General features: G+C 37.4%; 1 long non-coding RNA gene across 1 annotated transcript in view; it reads right to left on the minus strand.

Moving 5' to 3' along the window:
• Positions 1-12,069, minus strand: part of LOC125172292 (uncharacterized) — a 74,430-nt gene extending 62,361 nt beyond the window's left edge. The window contains exon 1 of the long non-coding RNA XR_007154675.1: positions 12,003-12,069. This is a non-coding gene — a long non-coding RNA (uncharacterized LOC125172292). The remainder of the gene's footprint in view (positions 1-12,002) is intronic.
• Between the last annotated feature and the right edge of the window lie 332 nt (positions 12,070-12,401).

A 12,401-nucleotide genomic window follows, 5' to 3' on the forward strand; every position in this document is an offset into this window, starting at 1 on the left:
ACTAGCATTTGACAAGGGAGCCAAGGGTATTCACGGGCAAAAAGACAGTTTCTTTAATAAATGATGCTGGGGAAACTAGGAATTTACATGCACAATATTGAAACTGTACCCCTATCTTACACTGTTCACAAAAATGTACTCAAAATGAATTAAAGACTTAAATTTAAGACTTGAAACCATAAAACTGCTAGAAGAAAACATAGGGGAAAAGGTCATTCACATTAATGTTAGCAATGATTATATGCACAGGATACCAAAAGTATAAGAAACAAAAGCAAACTTAAACAAGTGGGGCTGAACAAACTGAAAAGCTTTTGCATAGCAAAGGAAATCATCAAAAAAATGAAAAGACAACGTACAGAATGGTAAAAATATTTTGAAACATATCTGGTAGGGAGTTAAAATCCAAAATATATAAGGAACTCATAGAACTCAAGAGGAAAATACAAAGAATCCAAATTTAAAAAATGGAAAAAGGACCTGAATAGACATTTTTCAAGGCAGATATCCAAATGATCAAGACGTACAAAGATATGGTCAACGTCACTATTCATTAGGGAAATGAAAATCAAATACACAATGAATTATTACTTCAATTCTGTAAGAATGCCATTATCAAAAAGACAAAAAATAACAAGCACTGGTGAGGATGTGGAGAAAAGGATATGGATGTGCCCTGTTTGTGGGATTGTAAACTGGTACAGCCACCGTGGAAAACAGTATGGAGCTTCCTCAGAAAATTAAAAATGGAAGTACTACAGGCGCGCCTGGGTGGCTCCGTCGGTTAAGGGTCCAACTTCAGCTCAAGTCCTGAATTCATGGTTCATGACTTTGAGCCGTGTGTTGGGCTCTGGGCTGACAGCTTGGAGTCTGGAGCCTGCCTCAGATTCTGTGTCTCCCTCTCTCTCTGCCCTTTCCCCACTCATACTCTCTCTCTCTCTCTCTCTCTCTCTCTCTCTCTCTCTGAAAATAAATAAACATAAAAAAATTTAGAAGTACTATGTCATCCAGTGATTCCAGTTCTGAGTATTTATCCAAAGGGAGTGAAATCATTATCTCAAAGAAATATATGCACACCCATGTTCACTGGAGCATTACTTATAATAACTAGAACATAGAAACAACACACACATCTATCAAAGAATAAATAAAGAAAATGTGGTATGTGCACACACACACACACACACACACACACACACACACAATGGTATTTTATTCAGCCATGAAAATAAAAGGAAATCCTGACATTTGAATAACATGGATGAATCTTGTGGGCATTATACTAAGTGTAAGAAGTTACACAGAGAAAGACGTACAGTGTATGATCTCACTTAAATGCAAGATTAAAAAACAAAACAGAAACGCCTAAGAGAAACAGAGAGCAAATTGATGGTTACCAGGCGTGGGGAGCTTGTGGGGGAAATGAGTGGAAGTGGTCAAAGAGTATAAACTTCCATTTATAAGATGAGTAATTTCTGGAATGTTGTATAATGATGATAGCAATACTGTATTATATATTTGAAAGTTACTAAGAGATTGGATCTTAAGAGTTCTCATCACACACACACACCCACGTACACACACAAATTGTAACTGTGTGAGGTAATAGATGTATTAATTAATTTTACTGTGGTAGTCATTTTGCAACATACGGTTGGCCCCCACTTTACAGTGGTTCGACTTACGATTTTTTTTAAATTTGTGATGGTGTGAAAGCTATGTACATTCAGTAGAAACCACACTTTGAATTTTGAATTTCGATCTTTTCCTGGTCTGTGTAGTAGGATTCTCTCTCATGATGCTGGGCATGGCAGTGAGCTGCAGGTTCCAGTTAGCCACGTGATCATGTGGGTAAACCACTGAAACACAACCATTCTGTGTCTGTACAACCGTTCTCTGCTTCACTTTCAGTACAGTGTTCATAAATTACACGAGGTGTTCAAAACCTTACTGTTAAATAGGATTTGTGTTAGGCGATTTTGCCCAGCAGTAGGCTAATATAAGTGTTCTGGGCATGTTCAGGTAGGCTAGGCTAAGCTGTGGCGTTTGATGGGTTAGGTGTATTAGATGCATTTTAGAGTTATGATATTTTCAGTTTACAACAGGTTTACTGGGATATAATCCCATTTTAAGTTGGAGAAGTTCTGTATACGTATTTCACATCATTTCTTTGCATACTTTAAACTTACACGACATTATATGTCCGTTATATTTCAGTAAAGCTGGAAACAAATTATGAAAGATGTAGAGTTAGGAAGAGATTCTCACTATTTCTGCTCCTTTACACGATTGGTGTCGAAAACTCAGGGTCTTTGTGCATGCTGTTTCCTAGGCTCAGACCTCTATTCATTCATCATCTTTTTAAAACAAGTCTATTTATTTATTTATTCTCAGGGAGAAAGAGAGAATGCAAGCAAAGGAAGGACAGAGAGGGAGAAAGAATCCTAAGCAGGCTCTGCACTGTTGGCATATATCGTGCTCACAACCTGTGAGATCATGACCTGAGCTGAAATGAAGAGTCAGACGCTTAACCAACTGAGCCACCCAGGCTCCCTCCCTGGGAGGGAGCATCCAATGTGCAAAAAATTACCTTTCTTTGACACTTTGCCTAGCGTGGAAAAAAACAATTCAAATTGCAATTATCATTAGTGACTGTCCAAATACTCCTAAGCCAGACAGGAATTTTAGAGTAAATAAGATTCTCCTCAATCACGTATGTGATAAATGCTATGAATTGGCATTCTTAATATCCATTCAATCCTTCTTTTAGTTACTGTGTTTAGATATCTAAAATTACATGTTTTAATCTCTACACTAGAGTTCTGTGTATAAATTTCTCTCCTCTCACAAAATACACGCTGTGAGTTTGGGAATGCAAAGTTGAGTTTGAGGCCATCTGTGTTGATGTTATCGAGCAAAGGTATGAATATATGGGTGCTGAGAGGTGGTTTTACTGGCCAGAGCCCACATTTTTCGATCTACTTATCAGCTCATGGTTATGTAATATAGTCATAGCTGCACAAGTAGCTAGAGATTCCTGATCTTCAGATTACAGCTCATGTGATGTCTCCCTGGACAGTAGAGTCCTTCAGTGACCACAGACTTTAGCTCTGCAAGTGTTTAAATCTTCACTGTTAACTCTCTGATTTCCACATATAGAGGAACCTTTCTTCCCTTCCATGAACATTAAGTGACTCATACTCAGAGGGCCCCATTCCTGCTCCTGTACGTTTATTAATAATCTCTTGTTTACAGACAATAGTAATCAGCTGGATTCTGAATTGACTAAAAGTGGAACTGTAATGGTTTCAATATGAGCACCACCTCGTTACACCTCACGTTTATGCATGTTTTTCACTGTTGTGTGCTTTTTCCTTCTTGGTTTTTGTTTTCTCCCTCATCGCAGAACTTCATTTTCTGCTTCCTACTCTGCATGTCTTAAAAAGAAGTGATGTGTCCTAAAGTGGCACATCTTGTGTTTGAATATTAATCAGACTGAGACTGGAGTTTTTAGTTCCCATTCCAAAGTCATAGTTAAGAAATTGCTTGGTTCCTAGTAGAGTCCAGACAAAAGTGGCCAGTGGGACAAGGTACATGGGAGAAAATAATTGCTAAACGTCCAACATAACCATGTATATCTAGGTAAAGACTTGTTTCTAGAAAACCAAAAGTATTATAAGCTTGGTAGCTTCTCCAGATATGGCTCGCTCACCATAACTGCCACAGAATAACTATAATTTACTTTAACATATTTTCTCAATTCTAAATTGCATGTTTAACAATAGCGTTACTTTTCAAATTTTATGACATTGGGATGTCTTAAAATAATGCCAAAAAACAGCTGACACAGTTTTCCAATGTGGCGGTAACATTTTATGTTCCCACCTGCAGTGTTTTTGAGTTTCAGTTGATCCATATGCTCAGTAAGATAATAGCCTTTTTTTGTCTTTTTCTTTTTAGCTATTTGGTGGGTGTGTTGCCTTGTGTTATTAACTTGTAGTTTTCTGATAATGGTGAATGTGGAGCATCTTTGCATACACTTTTTGACCATTTGATTAACTTGAATTTAAATCTATGTCCAATTATTGCTTAAAATGTCTTCATAATATTAAACTGATGCAGCATTTGAAAGTAAAGTTATTGTTCTTCCATTTGCTTGTCTACAAATGCCCGATGAAGTAATTAAAGGCTATAGAAATCACCAATTTTTTCATAACTATAGAACATAGCATTTAAAGCTAAAAGTGGTAGATCTCACTGATTGTGTGTTGTGGAGAACTATCATACTTCTGATTTAAAAAAAAATTTAACATTTATTCATTTTTGAGAGTGAGGGAGACAGAGCATGAGTGGGGAAGGGACAGAGAGAGAGGGAGACACTGAATCCAAAGCAGGCTTCGGGCTCCCAGCTGTCAGCACAGAGTCCGATGTGGGGATCGAACTCATGAACTGTGAGATCATGACTTGAGCCAAAGTCGGATGCTTAACTGACAGAGCCACCCAGGCGTCCCTATCACACTCCTGAAATTTGTCTTTCAGAAAATTTCCCCTATGAGTTTTATGGATTTATTTAAACTTATGATCACAAGACTTAAATTGTCAAATTATACTACCCGTCAGTCACACATGTTTTCCAGTAAAATGTCCCTACTCTTTGAGAAAATTATTTCATGCCTTTTTTTTTTAACTGATACCCTCATGTGCCCTTTCCTACTATTTACTCTTGGCTAATGAACACCCCTCAGAGTCTATGAAAAAAATCAGAATGATGTCATCACTGTCAACTGCAGAGTATGTGAGTGACCTAAAATCTATCAGACATTTACACCCTTATGTTCTATATTGCTGCATCTTTCTCCTGACTGACGAGGCAAATGACCTTGAAAACCTCAAATATTTATCCCTCAGCTTCTGATTAGGAGTATATCCCTGTGTTTCTGCTTAAAGACTGCTCTTCAGTTGTCTTCCTCTTTCCTGCACAGTTACTTGTTCCCTATTAGATTATTACATAAGGTACATGGGAATGTGCTAATATCATCCATCATTAGAAATCTTCTTAATTCTACAATAGTCTCCATTTATTTTTCTTTCTCACTTTCTCATATTAAAAACCACTTCTATCAGGCTTATACCCCCTAAAGCCCTTCCCCAAATGAATTTGCTCTTGTGAAGATCAACAGTGACTTCCATTTGCCATTTTTATGGATACCACTGTCTTCTCGTCTTACTCAACCGTTCACTGTATTCCACCCAGGGGACCTCCTTATTGATGCACTTTTCCTTTTTGACTTCCATAATACCTGTCACTTTTTTGTTTGTCTGCTTTGTGTTCAAATGTCCCTTTATATGTAAACAGTTCTTGTCCTCTAGGAGAAGGCTTTTATCAAAATATTTTTTGTACACAGTGCCAAAAGAGTTGAAAAATATATAAGCAGTCAAATATACATTTGGTATGATGTAGTCAAAAGCAAAAATTGCCACTTAATAAGCTGAATTTGATTGATTCTGTCACTCAATTAGCAGGTTAACTATTTGGGTTAAAAGAATGTATTTAGGTATGGACAGGAAAATATCGTCCCAAATAGATATTTGTCAAGGCCAAAACAACTTAACAAACCAATAGTATTAGTGACTAGCACGTAAATACATGTTGAAATTATTAACATATTAAGTGTTTAATATTTATGTTTTATAGTAGTCTTTACAAACAAGGCAAACATAAAAGTGATAATTTTTTTCATGTGATTAGAAAATCTTGATTTTTGCAAAATAGAAAAGCATTTTCTACAAAATAACTGTAGGAGAGAAGAAATTAAAGGGTTTTTTTTCAAATTAATAATCAACTTTTAGATAGCATCCAAAATATTGATTTTAAATCGCCTTATTTTCCCTACCATTTTCTTGTTTTTGCTGTTGTTTTTTGTTTGTTTGTTTGTTTGTTTGTTTGTTTGTTTTTTCCTATCAGCTTGTGGGCTGTTTAGTATTGGGTGAAAGAATAAACATTTTCTGGGGCGCCTGGGTGGCGCAGTCGGTTAAGCGTCCGACTTCAGCCAGGTCACGATCTCGCGGTCCGTGAGTTCGAGCCCCGCGTCGGGCTCTGGGCTGATGGCTCAGAGCCTGGAGCCTGTTTCCGGTTCTGTGTCTCCCTCTCTCTCTGCCTCTCCCCCGTTCATGCTCTGTCTCTCTCTGTCCCAAAAAAATAAATAAACGTTGAAAAAAAAATTTTTTTTAAAAAAAGAATAAACATTTTCTATTGGGCCTACAGATGATATGAGTAGACAGTTCCCAAACTGAGTGGCACAGTACTCAAACTAGAACTTAAGACAAACATGGCCGTTAAATGGGGCAGCTTATGTGATGATACATAACACTAGTCCGTTCTGAAGGTGTTCAGATTTGTGTGACTTAGGAACTAATTTAATTTGAATAATTCAAAATATTTCCTAATGTCAATGAGTACAATATCACTGACTATCTTTTACCTATAGAAATGTCATATTTCAGTTAAGCTGTGTTTGTGTTTTGGCTGGGGTACGAGTAAGAAGCAAGGTCAATATTGAATAGTTCTTAGAAAACATGATGTCCTTACTTTACTGAATTCCAATATCTTATCACAAAAAGAGAGTATAAATGCAGCAATGATAAAATGGAATTTATCACCACAGGATTTTATGGTTTCCTTCCTTTCTCTTCACTTCCTTTTCCTTCCTTATTTCCTCCTCCCATCGCAATCTCCCAACAGCATCTTATTCTTGCTTCTCCTTTACATGTATTTCTTCTTTCCCAACTTCTTACCAGACCTCTTTTACAACAGTGTACCAAAAGGACTTCAACTGATAATTTACAGAGATCACCCATCAGACAAGTACAGTCAGTATGAACACTGAAAGCTTTGGTATACATTTTTATGTGCTTCCCTGCTCTGGACACTTTCTGTAACCACCTGTGAGCCTGTATAGCCCCATTTGGCTTTAAGCCTATGCTAAAGAAACTGAAGCAATTACAACCTTTGCTTTATTTTCTCTCCTCATTCACTCTTGAAAGTAGGACTGGCATTATTTTTTCTCACTTTCTAAATTTCCAGAGAAGAGTTCGCAACATTTGTTCTTTCTTTCCTGGGTCATCCTGATTGTCCATTAGCTTCTAAGTGTGACGCCTCCCCAGGCTTGTCTTACCACATCATTTGCATTAGAGAATTAAAAAAGACAACATCCAAGAGTAGCAAATTGGGAAGAAAGATATTTGTCCACCTTCAGATTTTTTCATAATGCCCTCACACTTTTCACTAAATTCTCTAAATTCATCCTAGAATATCTCCTTTCATTCTTAATATCAAATGTTCTGCAAATACATATTCTTTCCCGGAGTCCATGGTAAGAAGAGTATTAGCTGACATGTATATAGTGTTAGCAAGCATAGTTGTAAGGAAATTAAATGTATATTAATTCAATCCATCATTTACTTATTATAAGGGCAAGCTCAGAATAGAGTACCATCCATGTAGAATTCTATACAGCTGGGCTTCTGTTTAACACTGCAAAATTCCAGAGGCTACAGAAATAAGGAAAGAAAGAAGGAAAGAAGGAAGGAAGGAAATTAGGAGGGAAGGGAGGAAGGAAGGGAGGGAGGGAGGGAGGAAGGAAGGAAAGAAGGAAGGAAGAAAAGAAAGAAAGAAAGAAAGAAAGAAAGAAAGAAAGAAAGAAAGAAAGAAAAGAAAAGAAAGGAAGAAAGAAAAGACTCCTTTGCAAGTGATGAATGATAAATGATACTATTTGTTCATTTCCTGATATATTGAGATCAACCACAGTTAAACTTGTGCAAAATATGATTCTGCTGATACTCCAATTAACCTAAAAAAGATGATGAATGGCATAAAAACCTGTGTATATCCTAAATGACTGATTCAGAGTTCCTGCACTGTTTCATGAAGTCTCATTTTTAGTAGTAGTGTTATCAGTGCAACTGGTAAAGTCCCAAAGGAATTAAAATTTACCTACAAAATGTCTCCTTTAAAAAATAGTGTTTTCACCTCTTAAAAGCAAAATATTACTCGTTCTACAGTTTTCACCAATATATCCCTGAGATTCTCATTTTACTGTTGGAAATATAAAGTCCTCAATATAGTAAAACATGATTTTATTCATTTTCTTGATCCCTTTGATGGCATATAATAATATTTTATTGATTTCTTTAAAAATAAGTGTAAGAAAAATGTAGCCAAGTATTATGCAATGCAATAATCTTGTTTCCTCCAAACAAGAATTCTGGTTTAAAGATTTGGAATAAACATTCTATATGAGTACCAATAAAATTCATGGAAATATTACTTAAAGGTTAATGATTACCCCAAGGAAACTATTACATAATATTTGTGAAAGTTAGTTTACAAATATCAAGCTTGTAACTAATAACTAGATGAGATTTGTGACAGTATGTGCCCTTTAAAAAGTTAAAAAACAAAAACAAAAACCCTCCCCATTTCCTCCATGTGTGTATGAGTGTGTGTGGCATATAAACATCCAACATACCTATGAAGTAGTTCTTGGGGTGCCTGGGTGGCTCAGTCAGTTAAGTATCTGACTCTTGATTTCAGCTTAAGCCATGCTTTCATGGTTTGGTTCATGAGTTCAAGCCTTGTGCCAGGCTCTGCACTGACAGCTTGGAATTTCATGTCTCCCCCTCTCTCTGCCACTCCCCTGCTCACTCTCTCTCTCTCCCTCAAAAATAAATAAATGAACATTTAAAAAAAAAAGGAAATAGTTCTTTTCCAAAGGCTTTTAGTCACACTCTATTTGGGTAAATTTTAAATAAATTTAAAAATTATCCTATTGCAAAATCTGAGTATTTTTCGGAAGGAATTGTCATGGATTTACTACATAACCTATATTCACTGAGATATTTCCTATTGCTCAGGAATAAGCTATTAGGTAGAACCTCAGTTGTGAACCAAGACATCATTATTGTTTGGGAATATAGACTTCTCAGATTTTATAAAAATGACTTAACTGACTATTCTCCCAAATAACTGCTATATCTACCTACTTGAAGACCGTGGTGAAATAAAGATTTTTGGGAAAAGATTATCTGTGCTATGAAGGGTAAGCCTAGTGGACTTACCCAATCCCTTATGAGAAGTTCATCCTTCCACTCTTCCCAGAATCATGATTATTGAGTGCTTCTCAAAGATACTTAGCCACAAATAACATGAATACTTTCAAGAAAGAAGGCAGACTTTTCCATAACTTCCCATGCTGAGCTATAGCATTATTAATCATGATCTGAATAAAATTGAAAGGAGAGTCAAATATGTAGCCACTATATTGACCCCAGAGAAAGTTGTCTCCTTATAATCCAGGGAGATCCAATAATGCAGGTTACACTAGCTTGCAACAGATCATGCATGAGCATTGCGAACATGAAAAAAAAAGCCTCCCTCCACCTCCAGTTCAATTTTATCCTCTTTGAGGAAGAGGGAAGGCATGGACTAAGGGGTTGCCCAGGCTGTCACCAGTTGAGATGGTCTACTTTGAGAGCAGTCTTCGGGACAAAGACAATTGATAAAGGTTGAGAGAGGGGCAGCCGTCCATATCTGAGAGGTCCTCAGAATAGAAACTTTATATGGATGTTTCTTTTAGAATGGTATAAAATATCCTAGGAATGATGCTTAGCACAAAACTAGCATCCCATGAATATTAGTTGTTAGTTCTTTTACACTTTTCTTTGTACATTCTGCTGACAATATCATTCTGCCTTACTACAGATGTAACTTTATAAAAAGTTCATGTATATTCTGTGATAGTGAATTTTCCGAATAGACCCTCAGTCTGCCATTAAAATATCAGACTTTATTGAAAGATATATTTGGAGGACGTTTAATTATTAATATTGGATATAAGATAATACTAAAAATGTTTAAAAATAATTTAATGTTATAAACCATTAGATAAGCTAGTGCTACATGACTTCACTGTATGAACAATATTCTATCCATACTCTTTTTCAACTTATTAAATTTGCATATATGAAAAAGAAGTATTATTGATTTTACGATGATGGAAATTCTGATTTTAAAAAACTTCAGACAATGTTCTTTTATTAACGAAAGCTGAGGCAGTATATTAGTTAGCAAGGCTGCCATTAAAAAGGATGCAATACTACTGTGGTTAAACAAGACAGAATTTTTTTCCTCCCTCACGTAAGAGCCCAGAGGCAAACACATGGTCTGGGGTGGGTTAGTAACCGTGACCCACATAGTGATTCAACCATCCAGGCTGGGAGAATATCCTCTCATCTTCTTTTTTTTTTTTTTTTTTGAGCTTATTTATTTTTGAGAGAGAGTATGAGCAGAGGAGCAGCAGAGAGAGAAGAAGAGAGAGAATCCCAAGCAGGCTGTATGTTGTCAGCCCAGAGCCCAATGTGGGGCTCAATCTCACTAACTGTGAGATCATGACCTGAGCCCCAAAACAAGAGTCGGATGCTTAACTGACTGAGCCACCCAGGCACCCCCAGCTTCCAGCTTCTTTCTGACTTCTGTGTCAAAGCCTACGGTGGCTGCTTCAATTATTACCACTTCCTTAGTAGGAAAGAAAAAAAAATAAGAAGGTAATCATTCTCCTCATACAAATATGAACATAAATTTGTACACATTATTTCTGCTCACATTCCATTGTTGAAAATTTAGTCATAGGGCTATAGCTAGTGGAAGGGCAGCTGGAAAAATGTAGATTATAGCTAGACTGTCAAGTGCCCAGCTAAAACTCAAAGGCAGGAGGTTTTTCTTTCCAAATGGAAGAGGGGAGAAATGATTTCTAGTGGACAGCTTGCTGTCTCTTCCATATAGAATGCCCTTCAGATCCCATGATTTGGTTTGTCACATTAAAGTTGCCACATTAATCCGCATGTAAATGCTACAGTGTAGACTGACTGCTTATTTGTAGAACACCACAAATATTTTAACAATCTACTTAGGTTTCTGGATAAAAATATTTCTAGGGCATTTATCAGTAGCTTTCTCTTTTTCTTTCTTTTTTTTTTTTTTAACATTTTTTCTTTTTGAGAGAGAGAGACAGAGCACAAGTGAGGGAGAAACAGAGAGAGAGGGAGACACAGAATCCGAAGCACGCTCCAGGCTCCAAGCTGTCAGCACAGAGCCTGACGAGGGGCTCCAACTCACAAACCCTGAGATCATGACCTGAGCCAAAGTCAGTCGCTTAACCAACTGAGCCACCCAGGCGCCCCATTATCAGTAGCTTTTAAGAGATATTTTGCATTGAACGCTTTTGCCCAGCTTACAGATGAAGAAATTTCACTTTGTCAGAAGTTATACCTACCCATATAGTGTATGATAGTCAGAGAACAAACAGGGTTCTTTCTGGCTTAAAAATCAACTTTTGGGGGCGCCTGGGTGGCGCAGTCGGTTAAGCGTCCGACTTCAGCCAGGTCACGATCTCACGGTCCGTGAGTTCGAGCCCCGCGTCAGGCTCTGGGCTGATGGCTCGGAGCCTGGAGCCTGTTTCCGATTCTGTGTCTCCCTCTCTCTCTGCCCCTCCCCCGTTCATGCTCTGTCTCTCTCTGTCCCAAAAAATAAATAAATGTTGAAAAAAAAATTAAAAAAAAAATCAACTTTTGGTTTATCAGGATTTAAGTCATAGTAGTTTTCAAAAAGAGCAAGAATTCATTATGTAATCATAGTACCTCCTATACCCTTATCAGAGCAAACGTAACATGGAGTGAATATTAATGTTAAAGACAAACATTTCTGAGAAACACTTAAAATGAGGGAGTAGAATCATGAGCGTTTTTCAGCAGATTTTCCTTGTGGCATCCAGGAAAATCAGTAATTTATAGAAACATTTGTTTAAAGGAGTGTCTAACATTTAGACTGAAGCAAAGGAAGAAGCTTGTGTAAGAGATTCCTAAGGACTGCTATGTAATATTTCAAATATTTCTCAACTACTATGTCTGTAAATAGATCACTCAGTTAAAACACTCAAGCCCCTTACCTTTGGTGTTCAGACAGAAGGGACACGGCCTTTTAAATTTGACTCCCACTGGGGCGCCTGGGTGGCGTAGTCGGTTAAGCGTCCGACTTCAGCCAGGTCACGATCTCGCGGTCCGGGAGTTCGAGCCCCGCGTCAGGCTCTGGGCTGATGGCTCAGAGCCTGGAGCCTGTTTCTGATTCTGTGTCTCCCTCTCTCTCTGCCCCTCCCCCATTCATGCTCTGTCTCTCTCTGTCCGAAAAATAAATAAACGTTGAAAAAAAAAATTTTTTTTTAAATAAATTTGACTCCCACTTAGGGAGCAGGGAGGAGGACTCTGTTCACGTCCCGATACTGGTTTTCACTCCTTTTCATTGTAGTCATGCTGTGTCCTTCTTGTCCTTCCCATTCCTGCCTATATAG

This window comes from Prionailurus viverrinus, chromosome A1 (assembly GCF_022837055.1).
Source record: "Prionailurus viverrinus isolate Anna chromosome A1, UM_Priviv_1.0, whole genome shotgun sequence".
In the NCBI taxonomy this organism is placed as follows: domain Eukaryota; kingdom Metazoa; phylum Chordata; class Mammalia; order Carnivora; family Felidae; genus Prionailurus; species Prionailurus viverrinus.